The following is a 14,402-nucleotide window of genomic DNA, read 5'->3' on the forward strand; positions in this document are numbered from 1 at the left end:
GCAAAGGGGACGCTGCAGATGTGATTAAGTTAGGGATCTTGAAGGTGGGGGAGTATCCTGGATTGTCCAGGTCATTCCTGAATGTCATTACAGGTGTCCGTATGAGAGGGTGGTGGAGAAGATTTGGCTCAGAAGACGAGGAGATGATGTGAGCAGAGATGAGCGTGAGGAGCTTTGAACATGGAGGAAGGGGCCACGGTGTTCCTCCAGAGGAAGCAGTTTTGCCCACACCTTGATGTTAGCTCTGTGTAACTGATTCTGGACTGTGGCCTCCAGAATGGTAAGAGAATATATGTGTTGTGTTAAGCTGCCAAGTTGGTGGGGCTTTGTTACAGCAGCCACCTGAAATGAATACGCTGAGACTGAGGAGTTGAATGTTGCTTACGGCTCCAGGGCCAGTAACACAGTAACACAGGCCTCCCCAGCTCCAGGGCCAGTAACACAGTAACACGGGCCTCCCCAGCTCCAAAGTCTGTTTTTACTTCTGCAGTCCAGAAAAGGCTTGTTCAAGGCGTGTAGTATTGGTGCTAAGCTCCTGTGTTGAGATTGACTATTGCTAATTGATTATGCTTCTCTCTTACTGATCTGGGGGTGAGGAGCAGAACCCTTATCCACATGATGCTTTTGGTGACCACTGGTACAAAGATGGCCTGGGATCAATACCTTAACCTAGCTGCTTGAGACTTTTTTTTTTAATTAACATATAATGTATTATTTGCCCCAGGGGTACAGGTCTGTAATTCATCAGGCTCACACATTTCACAGCACTCACCATAGCGCATACCCTCCCCAATGTCGATAACCCAACCACCTTATCCCTACCCCTCAACCCCCAGCAAACCTCAGTTTGTTTCATGAGATTTAGAGTCTCCCTCCCAATCCCATCTTGTTTCATTTTTTTCATCCCTACCTCCAACACTCCCCACCCTGCCTCTCAAATTCCTTATATCGGAGAGATCATATGATAATTGTCTCTGTCTGATTGACTTATTTCTTTTAGCATGTTACCCTCTAGTTCCATCCACGTCATTGCAAATGACAAGATTTCATTTCTTTTGATGGCTGCATAGTATTCCATTGTATGTATGTATGTATATATATAAACATCTTCTTTATCCATTCATCTGTGGATGGACATCTAGGTTCTTTCCATAGTTTGGCTATTGTGGACATTGCTGCTATAAACATTCAGGTGCACATGCCCCTTCGGATCACTACATTTGTATCTTTAGGGTAAATACCTAGTAGTGTGATTGCTGGGTCATAGGGTAGTTCTATTTTCAGCTTTTTGAGAAACTTCCATGAGTTTCCAGAGTGGCTGCACCAGCTTGCATTTCCATCAACAATGTAGCAAGGTTTCCCTTTCTCTGCATCCTCGCCAGCATCTGCTGTTTCCTGACTTGTTAATTTTAGCCTGGCGTTAATTCTGACTGGCGTGAGGTGGTATCTCACTGGGGTTTTGATTTGTATTTCCCTGATGCCGAGTGATATGGAGCACTTTTTCATGTGTCTGTTGGCCATCTGGATGTCTTCTTTGCAGAAATGTCTGTTCATGTCTTCTGCCCATTTCTTGACTGGATTCTTTGTTCTTTAGGTGTTGAGTTTGCTAAGTTCTTTTTTTAATCTTTTTTTTTCTATTGAGGCATTTTATTTGCACGTATGTATTACATCCCTGGAAAAAGAATCCCAGGATTTTCCCTCCTGTGTGTTTTCATCTTGCTTCTTCATGGTCCATGATGCCAGTTGAGGTTGTCAGTACAATGACACCAAACTGGCGGGATGGGAGCAGGTTATTCTGCCATTTTTCTAGATCTTTCAGTTGTACATCAAGTCTGGAGCTGATCACTCCACACTTGTTCAACCTGCCTGTGAGGTTCACAGTAATTTGCCCTGTTCTGTGATCATAAATGATTCAAATTTGCCAATGTAACCGTGCTTCATCATCCTAGTGAGAAACTGGATGATGACTTTGGAGCACGGCCTAAATAGACATGTTTGCCTCTCTTTTCATCATTGTTAATTCTGTAGAGAGCATCTGCCCAGACATTCACGCACACCATTATGGCGGCAAGGGAAAATGGCGGAAAGAGTGATAAGTTCTTTATAGATTTTGGATATTAGCCCTTTATCTGATATGTCACTTGTGAATATTTTCTCCCATTCTGTTGGTTGTCTTTTGGTTTTGTTGACTGTTTCCTTTGCTGTACAAAAGCTTTTGATCTTGATGAAGTCCCAATAGTTCATTTTTGCCCTTGCTTTCCTTGCCTTTGGCGATGTTTCTAGGAAGAAAATGCTGTGCCTGATGTCGAAGGGTTGCTGCCTGGTTGCTTCAAGGATTTTGATAGATTCCTGTCTCCCATTGAGGTCTTTCAAGCATTTTGAGTCTATTTTTGTGTGTGGTGTAAGGAAATGGTCCAGTTTCATTCTTCTGCATGTGGCTTTCCAATTTTCCCACCACCATTTGTTGAAGAGACTGTCTTTTTTCCATGTTCCATGGACATTCTTTCCTGCTTTGTCGAAGATTAGTTGACCATAGAGTGGAGGGTCCATTTCTGGGCTCTCTATTATGTCTATTGATCTATACGTCTGTTTTTGTGCCAGTACCATACTGTTTTGATGATTAGAGCTTTGTATTAGAGCTTGAAGTCTGGAATTGTGATGCCACCAACTTGGGTATTCCTCTGGCTATTCAGGGTCTTTTCTGGTTCCATATAAATTTTAGGATTATTTGTTCCATTTCTTTAAAAAAAAGTTGATGGTATTTTGATAGGGATTGCATTAAATGTGTAGATTGCTCTTGGTAGTATAGACATTTTCACAGTATTTGTTCTTCCAACCCATAAGCATGGAATGTTTTCCCATTTCTTTGTGTCTTCCTTGATTTCTTTCATGAATATTCAATAGTTTTCTGAGTACAGATTCTTTGCCACTTTGGTTAGATTTATTCCTAGGTATCTTATGGTTTTGGGTGCAACTGTAAATGGGATTGACTCCTTAATTTCTCTTTCTTCTGTCTTGATGTTGGTGTGTAGAAATGCAACTGATTTCTGTGTATTGATTGTACTGAATTCCTGTATGATTTCTAGCAGTTTGGGGATGGATTCTTTGGGTTTTCCACATAAACTATCATATCATCTGCAAAGAGTGACAGTTTGACTTCTTTGCCTATTTGGATGCCTTTTATTTCTTTTGGTTGTCTGATTGCTGAAGCTAGGGCTTCCAGTATTATGTTGAATAGCAGTGGTGACCTGCTTTGTGACCCAGGATGTGATCTATTCTGGAGAATATTCCATATGCACTACAGAAGAATGTGTATTCTGTTTTTTTGGGGATGGAGTGTTCTAAGTATATCTGTGCTGTTCATCTGGTCCAGTGTGTCATTTAAATACTTTATTTCCTTTTTGATCTTTTGCTTAGATGATCTGTCCATTTCAGTGAGGGGGGTGTTAAAGTCCCCTACTATGTATTATTGTTGATGTGTTTCTTTGATTTTATTATTAATTGGTTTATATAATTGGCTGTTCCCTTCTTAGGGGCATAGATATTTAAAACTGTTAGATCTTCTTGTTAGACCCTTTAAGTATGACATAGGGTTCTTCTTCATCTCTTATTATAGTCTTTGGCTTAAAATCTAATTTTTCTGATATAAGGATTACCACCCCAGCTTTCTTTTGATGTCCATTAGCATGGTAATTGTTTTCCAACCCCACACTTTAAATCTGAAGAGGTCTTTGGGTCTAAAATGAGTTTCATGTAGACAGGATATCATTGGGTCTTGTTCTTTTTATCCATTCTGATACCTTGTATCTTTTGATTGGGGCATTTAACCTGTTTACATTCAGGGTAACTATTGAAAGATATGAATTTAGTGCCCTTATATTGCCTGAAAGGTGACTGCTACTCTATATGGTCTCTGTTCCTTTCTGGTCTGTTACTTTTAGACTCTCTCTTTGCTTAGAGGACCCCTTTCAATATTTTCTGTAGGGCTGGTTTGGTGTTTGCAAATTCTTTTAATTTTTGTTTGTTCTGGAAGCTTTTTTATCTCTTTTTCTGTTTTCAATGACAGCCTAGCTGGATATAGTACTGTTGGCTGCATATTTTTCTCGTTTAGTGTTCTGAATATATCATGCCAGTCCTTTCTGGCCTGCCAGATCTCTGTGAATAGGTCTGTTACCAATCTAATATTTCTACCATTATATGCTGCAGACCTCTTGCCTGGAGCTGCTTTCAGGATTTTCTCCTTATCTCTGAGACTTGTAAGTTTTACTATTAGATGATGGGGTGTGGACCCATTTTTATTGATTTCAAGCGGGATTTTCTGTGCCTCCTGGATTTTGATGCTTGTTCCCTTTGCCAAATTAGGGAAATTCTCTACCATAATTCGCTCCAATATACCTTCTGCTCCCCTCTCTCTTTCTTCTTCTTCTGGGATCCCAATTATTCTAATATTGTTTCATCCTATGGTATCACTTATCTCTCAAATTCTCCCTTCATGGTCCAGTAGTTGTTTGTCTCTCTTTTGCTCAGCTTCTTTATTCTCTGTCATTTGGTCTTCTATATCACAAATTCCCTCTTCTGTCTCATTTATCCTAGCAGTAAGAGCCTCCATTTTTGATTGCACCTCATTAATACTTTTTTTGATTTCAACTTGGTTAGATTTTAGTTCTTTTGTTTCTCCAGAAAGGGCCTTTATTTCTCCTGACAGGGTTCTCTAATATCTTCCATGCCTTTTTCAAGCCCAGCTAGCACCTTGAGAGTCGTCATTCTGAACTCTAGATCTGACATATTATCAATGTCCATATTGATTAGGTCCCTGGCCTTTGGTACTGCCTCTTGTTCTTTTTTTTTGTGGTGAGTTTTTACGCCTTGTCATTTTATCCAGATAAGAATATATGAAGGAGCAAATAAAATACTAAAAGGGTGGCAAAGACCCAAGTAAAATGTGCTTTAATCAAAGCAGAAGAGACCCCAAACTGTGGGGGAAAGAAAAGGGATAAAAAAAAGTTCAGAAAAAAAAATTAAAAAAAATAAATAAAGAAAAAATATAAAAAGAAAAAAAAATATATATATATTAGACTGGTGAATAGAACCCACTTAATTTTGGGAGTATTTTGGTCTCTTAGAAGAAACTACCTCCCAAAATTTTAAAGAATGAAAAACATATATAAGGGTAAACATGATGAAGGGATGGAATATGACTATAAAGATGAAAAATTTTTTTTTTAATTTCTAAAAAAGGAGTTGGTAAAATAAGTTGGTTGGGAAAATAAAGAAAAAGAAAGTGGAAAGAATTTGCTCAGGCTGGAGACTAGAACAAAGCCCTGTGCTAGATTTAGGGTATATTTTGATCTAGTAGAAGAAGTTGTATCCCAAATTTTCTTAGAGGAAAAAACCCTATGTGTATACAAAAAATAAAGTTGGATACAATGAAGGATAAAATATGACTATAATAATGAAGTTTCAAAAAAGATTTTTTTGAAAGGTATTGTTAAGATAAACTAGTTAAAAAATGTTAAAACAGGAAAGGGTAAATGTTAAACAAATTTAGCAGAAGAAAAAAATAAAATTAAAACAAATTAATTAACTTTGCAAGACTGAAGAATCATGGGGAGAAAGCCATGAACTCCATGCTTTGCTTTCTCCTCCTCTGGAATTCCACTCTTCTCCTTGGTAAGTGAACTTGTTCATGGCTGGATTTCTTGCTGATCTTCTTGGGGAGGGGCTTGTTGTAGTGATTTTCAAGTGTCTTTGCCCGAGGCAGAATTACACTGCCCTTACCAGGGACCAGGCTAAGTAATCTGTTTGGGTTCCCTTTTGGGAGCTTTTTCCCTGAAAGCTTTCTGTAGAATTCCAGAGGATGGGAATGAAAATGGTGGCCTCCCAATATCCAACCCAGAGGAGCTGAGAGCTCAGGGCCCCACTTCTCAGCGTGCTCTCAGAGAGAAGAGCTCAATCACTCCTGTCTCCCTGGCCTCCGGCCACGCTCCGAGCTCACCCAGCCTGTGACCAAGCATCTCTGTCTCTGGCATGCAGCCCTGCCTGGAGTCTCTGAACCCCACAGATCCCTGCACTCTTCCAGGGGAGTCTCCCCGAGTCTTGTGGGGTCCCTGCTCACAGAGCAGTGGCCTGTACCACGGACCACAATTTAAAGTAACCCCAAGTTGGGAGCTCACTCCTTGGCTACATCTCTGTAGCCGGCTTCCCCGGTCTAATACCTGCAAGCTCTGCAACACTCAGACACCCCTGATCCTTTTGTGACCCTGCAGGACCTGAGACCACGCTGTCCCCACGTGGGCTTCACCCCGGTTTAGCCTCTGGAGCGATGTCCCTCAGTGGAGCAGACTTTTAAAAGTCCTGATTTTGTGCTCCATTGCTCCGCCACTTGCCGGGAGCTGGCCAGTCCCCCCGTGGTCTATCTTCCCGTCGGTTTGGATTCACTTCTCTGCTGTTCCTACCTTTCAGAAAGTGGTCAATTTTCTGTTTCTAGAATTGCTGCTCTTCTTCTCTTCGATCTCCTGTTGGATTTGTAGGTGTTTGGAATGGTTTGATAAGCTATCTAGCTGACCTCCTGCTACCTGATGTCGTCTCAGCCTGCTACTTCTCCACCATCTTGACTCCTCCTGCCCTATGTGTGAGAATGTGAAGGAGGCCATGAGCCCAAGCCCATGAGTACTGAGTCATACCAGCAACTACCAGAATGAGCTCGGGAGCTAGTCCTTCTGTACTTGAGTCTTAATATGACCAAAGCCTGGTGAGGGAATGAGAGTCAGAGGACCCTATTAAGCTACTTTTAATTTCCTGACACAAGGAAACTATGATATAATCAGTGGTGTTGTTTTAAGGCATTAGGCTTGTGGGTAATTTCTTACACAGCAGGAACTAACTAATACAGAGATTCTGGGAAGTAAAAACTGAGGCAGAGCCAATATTGTACTTCAATGAAACTTAGTATCATATGGCAATCATTTTTTGAAGCTATTAAAAACTAGTCATGAATGTGATTTTTCATGAAGGGATCATAACTTATTTAGCAATTTTCCTATTACATTGGCTATTCCAATTGCCTTCATTATTTCCCATGATGAACAATGCTACCAAGACTTATATATAACCTTTGATCCACATCACTGTTCACTTCCTAGGAACTTTTATTTCTAGAAGTTGAATTAATAGGGCACAAAGATATTTATGATTTTTTTAGAGTTTATTTATTTATTTGAGAGAGAGAGAGAGAGCATGAGAGGGGAGAAGGTCAAAGGAAGAAGCAGACTCCCCATGGAGCTGGGAGCCTGATGCGGGACTTAATCCTGGGACTCTGGGATCATGACCTGAGCGGAAGGCAGTTGCTTAACCAACTGAGCCACCCAGGTGCCTGATGCTTATGATTCTTGGTATATATTGCTTGATTGCTCTCCAGAAAGGCTTATATCATTTCATAATCTTATCAATAGAATGTGATAATGCATATATAAAGCTCATCTTAGACTGAAAGTCTCTGGTTCTGTAGGACTAGGGTGGCTTTGTATTTGTTTCTGGTTATGCAGAATCTAGCTCAATGCTTGACACATAGTAGGGCCCACTTAGGGGATAAGAAATGATGGGAAGGCATTTGTAAGTGCTGGGTGATCCTCATTTTTTTAAAAAGATTTTATTTATTTGACAGACAGAGATCACAAGCAGGCAGAGAGGCAGGCAGAGAGAGATTAGGAAGCAGGCTACCCGCTGAGCAGAGAGCCAGAGGCAGGGCTTGATCCCAGGACCCTGAGACTATGACCTGAGCCAAAGGCAGAGGCTTAACCCACTGAGCCACACAGGTGCCCCTGGGTGATCCTCATTTCAAGACTCTGTTTCTAGGAGTGACAGTTCATTGTATAAGCACTACTCTTTAGTTTGTGACTTCTGATTAAATGGGTTGAAAAGTGCAATGGGTCTCAAACTTTAGCATGCATGGCTTCTTAAAACAGAATTTTGCTGGGCTCCATTCTTACACAGTCTGAATCAGTTCATCTAGGATGGGGCCTAGGAATATGCATTTCTCATGAGTTCCTGTGTGTTGCCTGGTCCACGTACCACACGTAGAGTAGCACTAGGTAGGGGAAGTCTGCCTGTTCTTTATCATTCTCTTTGAGCACCACTGCCGCCCTACCGTATGGTTTGGGGAGGGGATGTCTACTAATGGTGCCTGAGTATCACTGCCCTGGGGATCTCAGGGTCTCAGGTTCATCAGGGAACCAGGGAGTGGTTTGTGGGTTGATGTATGACTTGGGCAGGGCCATTCAGACCTTTTTTTGGAGGGACTCAGATATGAGATGAAAGATGACAATTCTTGTGATGTTAAAAATACAAAGGATCAAATGAGCCTTGAACTTCTCTGACTATGGAAGAGCCAAGGAAATGAAAAGAGACATTCTCTTGAGAATGAAGTTTGAGCCCCATGACTAGTCATGCTGTGGGCTTCTTAGAAATGGCAATGAGCAAACTCCTTCTTTTTTTCCCCAGCTTGTTTTAGTTGGATTTCTATCTTTTACAGTTAGAAGGGCCCTGATCCAGGGGTCCTGTACCCTAGAAAGTGGGAGGATATTAATGTGGACATAAGCAACGATGTCCCGCTCATTGGAGTCTCTCTGTAAGCTCACATATAAAAGAAAAACTTTGGCACTGGATGCTTGTTTCAGATTAAATCCGAAATATAGTAATGGATTTCATCTGTGCTATGGTAGGGAGAGAGATTTCAGTATAGAACTAAGCTGAACTCCAAATGTGGCAAAATCATCTAGGGATTTATAGCTAGTGAGCAAAACGTGAGGGTCGATGGATGGAAAATCACTAAGAGAAAATTAATAGTAAAAGTGGTGAGAGTCTTGCTACCCTGACTTAGGTTTCTTTGCTAAGACTGGAGTAAGCAGGCCAAGGACATGGATGGTCAAGGTCAAAGCCTAGTTGACATGAGGGCTTAGAGGATCCTGAGTAAAGTTTGGTCAAGGAAGGAGTTGTTGTCACATAGGAATCCCAAGTATATTGTGGGCTGACCCTGTGGCACAGGAGGGAACTGTGACCCTGCCTGCCAGAAGTTTTACAGGGCCAACTCCTGTTCACAGGGATCTCTACAGATGGTCAGAAGGGCTATCAGCCCTCTTTGGTGGCTCTGGCTTGCTCAGGAAGTACCTGGGCATGCAGCAGAGGCTCACTGAAGGTTTATGGGATGACCCTCTGCTTCCTTGAGGCAGAGGAAAGAGGCTACGTCTGATTCCACAACGAGAAACAAAGCTGATGATAAAGCTTCTGGGAGAAAGGCTGCATGACTTTAATTTGCAGGAGTGGATGGTATGTGACTGATCAGAGATTTCGATAGATGAATGGTGAGGTGGAAGGGGGTGTTGCAGGGGCCTAGATGTCGGGGCAGAAAGAGTAAGAAACAGACATAGGCAGTGATAGATACTGAAGACAGAAGGCAAAACAACTTTGAGTTCTGAGAGCAGTCTGTAGCTGGAAACACATGTTTGTTGACCGAGAAGATAGGTTTTTTAGTCCAATTTTTATTTTTCTAAGGGCTCACCATCCACAATTAGCAGGATTTTTAGTTCAATTTTTATTTTTCAAAGGTCTCACCATCCACAATTAGCAAGGACAATTGACTAGGAGTCTGTGGTGGCTATCCTGGGGAGAGAAAGACAGAATAGCTTGCATTAGGGGCTTACAGTGCTGAGGAGAGAGGGGAAAAGCAGGTGGGTTTCAGAGTCTGTAGGAAGTAAAACTGAGGGCTGGGTAAGTTAAATCGCTTGCCCAACGTCACCTAAGGCTACTTAAATAATTTGTATTCATTAAAGCGACATAAAATTAAGCATTCCACTTGTCTCAGATCATCAGCCCCAGTATATGTGCTCAGTAGACACCTACGGCCACCTCATCGGACAGGCAGATCATCAAATGTTTCCACTGCAGTGGACCGTGCTGTGGATGGTACTCACGTGGAGTCCACACTGCTTGAAGCTCCTACCCTAAGGTACAGGCCGATTCCCTCTCTCCTCAGTTTGGAGTCTCTAAATGTTTGGGGGCTGAGGTCAGCTGCTTTGTGCTTGACCGGAAGGTGGTCCCCAGCCCTGAAAACAGAGGGGAGTCCAAAGTGGCTCAGTGATTCCTGCCCCCTGCATTACCACGGAGTGCCTGGGAAGCAGGAAGCAACTGTTACTGACTCGCTCCTGGGAATGTGATCACAGGGCAGTGGGGACTGTGGGGAGGCTTGAGAGCATCAAGCCCAAATCCTGCTTCATGAGCCATCAGCATGCCGGCATTTGCTCAGCTTCTGGGCATATTGGCATGCGGCACACACATCTCACGGCTGGAATGGCCCATTTCTGAATTAGATAAAAGATGTCAGAAGAATAATAAAGTTACTTTTGGCGAGTACATATTATCTGTAACGATATAAAATGGGGATTGCAGCCACTACAATTCAATCTTCCATCTCAGAGGTTTATTAGCGCTAATCCCACCAGAATCAGTTGCAGGATCTGGGAGTGTAATAAAATGGACTCATTTTTCACAGTTTTTTTTCCCGTCAAGTGCTAGTGGTATAAAAAGAGCAATATTAAAACAAAACAGAACAAAACACCAAACAGGCATTTGTTTACATTTCTCCTGCTAAGTTATGGCTGATTTTTGTAACAGTCCTGTTGTTTTGGGAGAGCGGTTTTTAGGTCTGAGCCATGTTCGCAAACCCATGGCCAATGTCTTTGCTCCCTAATCCCTTGCAGACATCATTAATCAATCATGAAACTCCATCTTCCTGACTCCAGACATGGCCTTAGGATCCTTCTTTCCCTATGGTCCTAAAAGGGGAGAAAATAGGTTAGAAATCTAGTTGCGATCCATGGATTGGGGACAGGCATTTTATCTGACACGGAGCAAGAAAAACATTCAGTTCTCAGGACAGCAATGGGAAACTGTTCTGAGCTTGCTACTTCTGGGAAAGAGGGGGACATTTTTGCTATTTGGGGGGCTCTTAAGAAGGAATGAATGACCACGGTCAAGCCGGCAGCAACTCTGTGGTGATAGTAGCATCATAAAGAGTAATCAGGACCCTCGGCATGATGATGAAAATATTTCCCAGCCCTTCCAGCGGGCTTATTTTGTTCCCAGAGAACTCATTTAGTAATGTTTTTACAACAGAAGTCTTAACTGTTGAGACCTGGGCTGTCTCTTTGTCAGTGCTCGGACCACCACATCCTGTCACTTATGGAAAGCTGGAAGTACCTGGTATGTCATCCTTTCGGAAGGGATCTCAGATTAATGGTGTCCCTTCTGGGGAGACTATTAGTATATCACATAGCAGAGCTGGCCGAAGCAAAGTCTCAGGAATTTGCTGGCAGTTCCATCCACACAGGGTTTGTTACCAGTAGAGGCTCCAAGTGGGAGGTCTCTGTTGTCTTCCCTGAAAAATGAGTGCCATTAGGTTTGTTTTTAAATTGTGCACAACCTCTTCAACTGACTTCAAGACTTTTTCATGACTCCTGGCTATTCTACTTCCTGGCTATTCTACGATGAGCATCCTAAATTGTGAATATAAGAAGAGTACAGAAGTGATCTGGGCATCCTCTTGGACCTTATTAAATAATCACAGGTGCTTATTTAAACTATATGTGGGGATGGGTGGGTGGCTTAGTCGGTTAAGCATCTGCCTTCAGCTCAGATCATGATCTCAGGGTCTTGGGATAGAGCCCCACATTGGGCTCCTTGCTCAGCGGTAAGCCTGCTTCTCCCTCTGGCTGCTGCTCCCCCTGCTTGTTCTCTCTCTCTCTGACATAATTAAATAAAATCTTGAAAAAAAAAACCATATGCAAATATCACTGGAGCCCCTCAGAAAAATCCCTTACCCTGGAGACCCCTAACAACATTATGTAGTGAGTGACCCTTCTATTTCACGGGTGATCCGTGGAATTAATGAACTGGAGCTAGTTTTTAACAGTCTTTTTGTGGGGTTTCCTAAGATCTCTGTCTTTTCCCAGATATGGGCTGCAAATCTGTCTGCACAAAGTAAGAGAATTCTTAATGTTTGCAAACCGTCTGCTGAACTCCCCCTTCATTTAAAAATCATGCTTGCTTGTTATATCTGTTCTTAGGCATGTTCTTATACATATTAAGGAGAAGCTTTTATTTTATATGCCAAAAAGGCTCAAGAGAGTTGTCATGGAATAGCACTACAATCTCAGAATTTCTTTCAGGGAAGAACAATAAAAGGCATCAAACTGTCCCTCTCCTTGAGGAATAGTAGCCCCTGCAAAGTTTTCTGTCCTGCCACCTTGCAGAGTGGGCTATGCAAGCCCTGGGGTCTCAGGGGAGTTGTGAGGATTGAAGGAACCAAACTTGTTCAGAGGTTAGGAGTGGTGTGGGAAGGTCTTGGTATAGCTTAACACGGCTCTGGCAGGAAACAATGAGAGAGTAAAGCCACTTTTGTTGGTTGCTGATTCCTTCTGTCCTATGGTTTCTGTCTTGGTGTGATCACATGGGCTTGAAATACTGATGGGGTCAGAGAGGGAAGCAGTCCATCTGGTTGATTTCAGGACAAAGCCATTGGCCTTGATTATACCGCTCTGTTCTCTAGGCTTTGATAGAATTTGTTGGCCCTCACGGGGTGCATACGTGGCATTCTGTTCTGTTGTGTAACGAGTTATTGCAAGGCATAGTGACTTATACACATGGATTCTGTGGGTTGGGGGATCAGACAAGGAAGAGTGGAAGTGGCATGCCAATATTCCAGGGTGTTGGGATTTCCACTGGGCAAACTCAAAGGTTAGTGGTGATGCCAGTGTAGGGGGCCAGAGTCTCCTGAAGGTCCATTCCTGCACATCTGGTGCCCAGACTAGGATGACTCAGAGTCTGCCTCGCGGGCTTCTTCACAGCATGGCAGCCTTAGGGCAGCTAGAGACGAGGGAGAGCTGCCTCACCTGTGAGATGTAGCCTCCAAAGCCACCTGTGTGCACTGCATGCTACTCTATCGGCTAAGGCAGCTGCAACCCTACCAGTTTTCCCAGTTGGAGGTCACATTGCAGAAGTGCAGCCATCTTTGACAAATGCAGTCCCTCACCTCCCTCTGGAGCTCAGTGTGAGGGAGGCCAGGCTAAGGAGGGGGTGACAGCTTCCATTGTATACCCTAGACAAGTGCCTATGTCACCTGCTAGTGCTCTGAATTTCCTGGGTGGTGTTCCTTCTGTAACAGGGAGATCTCTACAGGAATGGTGTGCCTTTTAAGCCAATTAGCACACTAGATAGCAGGTAACAATTTCTCCTAAATGCTGACTCACGGAGGTGGTCGTTAAGCTCTGTATTGCCTTTATATAAATGAGAAAAAGATGGCATCTGAATGTGGGGGAAGGGCAAGCAGAGTATAGCCCCTTTGACTCTGGGGCAGCCACTATTACAGAACATACTCGGCTCCCAGCCAAATGTAGCAGTCTTGGTTTGTAGTAGTTTTGCCATTTAAACAAAGAGCCAATGCATTTAGCAGTCTCTATGCCTAGGGCCCTCCCGGTTGCCTCCTCCAGTGTCTATTCCTAGCTACCGTTCTTACTGGACCCATGTTCTCCCCTTTCTAAAGCTTCCACAGTTCCCCAGAAACATGATCTTCTGTCGAGTTTCATGAACTTGGTGAGGAAGGGGGTGCATCCCTAGGAACGTTGATGGCTTAGTGGAACCAATTATGCATTTAATAATTTCTGAACAATTTTTTGATTTCTCACTTCAAGTGTAATACCTATGTATTATAAAAATTCAAGCAAAAAATATAAACAGGTAAAAAAGATAGTGACTCAGAACTCTCTTATAGGAATTTTTAGCAGTGTCATAGACCTATGCGAAACTAGGGTAGAGGTGTGTGTGTGTGTGTGTGTGGGTAGGTGTGGGTGTGTGGAAGAGAGAAGGAGCGAGAAAGACAGAGGGAGAAAGAGATATGAAGAGTTGCCAAATAAAAGGACCTTGGTTAAATTAGAATTTCAAATAAATCATGAAATTCTTTTTAGTAGAGGTATGTCTCAAATATGTTTATCTGAAAGTCTAATTTAAAAGGTTATTTAAATTTGGCAGCCGTATCTGTGTGATGTGTGAGTGGGGAGTATATGGGGGATGAGTGTGTGTGTGTGTGTGTGTCGTGTGCAGGGGAGTGACTTGTGTTTGGGTGGGGGGATGGGAGGTCAGAAGAAAGAAAGAAGAGATACAGGAAACCTGAATGTGGTTTTTAACAGTTTTCCCCAGATTGGTCTTGTAACATATTTTTGGTTTTGTACTTTAAATACTTTATTGTAATTTGCTGGTTTACACGTCCAGATTCCTATAAGACATAGAGGTCAAGTCTTGTTTCCCTTGAAGTTCCTGCATGTGGCATTGAGTGGATACGCTGATTTGGGCAC

At 42.7% G+C, this 14,402-nt stretch overlaps 1 pseudogene; it reads right to left on the reverse strand.

The window, feature by feature from the left end:
* Positions 1-1,636: 1,636 nt before the first annotated feature.
* Positions 1,637-2,069, reverse strand: LOC116873592 (annotated as a pseudogene).
* Between the last annotated feature and the right edge of the window lie 12,333 nt (positions 2,070-14,402).

This window comes from Lontra canadensis, unplaced genomic scaffold, assembly GCF_010015895.1.
Source record: "Lontra canadensis isolate GAN:19392208 unplaced genomic scaffold, GSC_riverotter_1.0 scaffold34, whole genome shotgun sequence".
NCBI classification, from domain to species: domain Eukaryota; kingdom Metazoa; phylum Chordata; class Mammalia; order Carnivora; family Mustelidae; genus Lontra; species Lontra canadensis.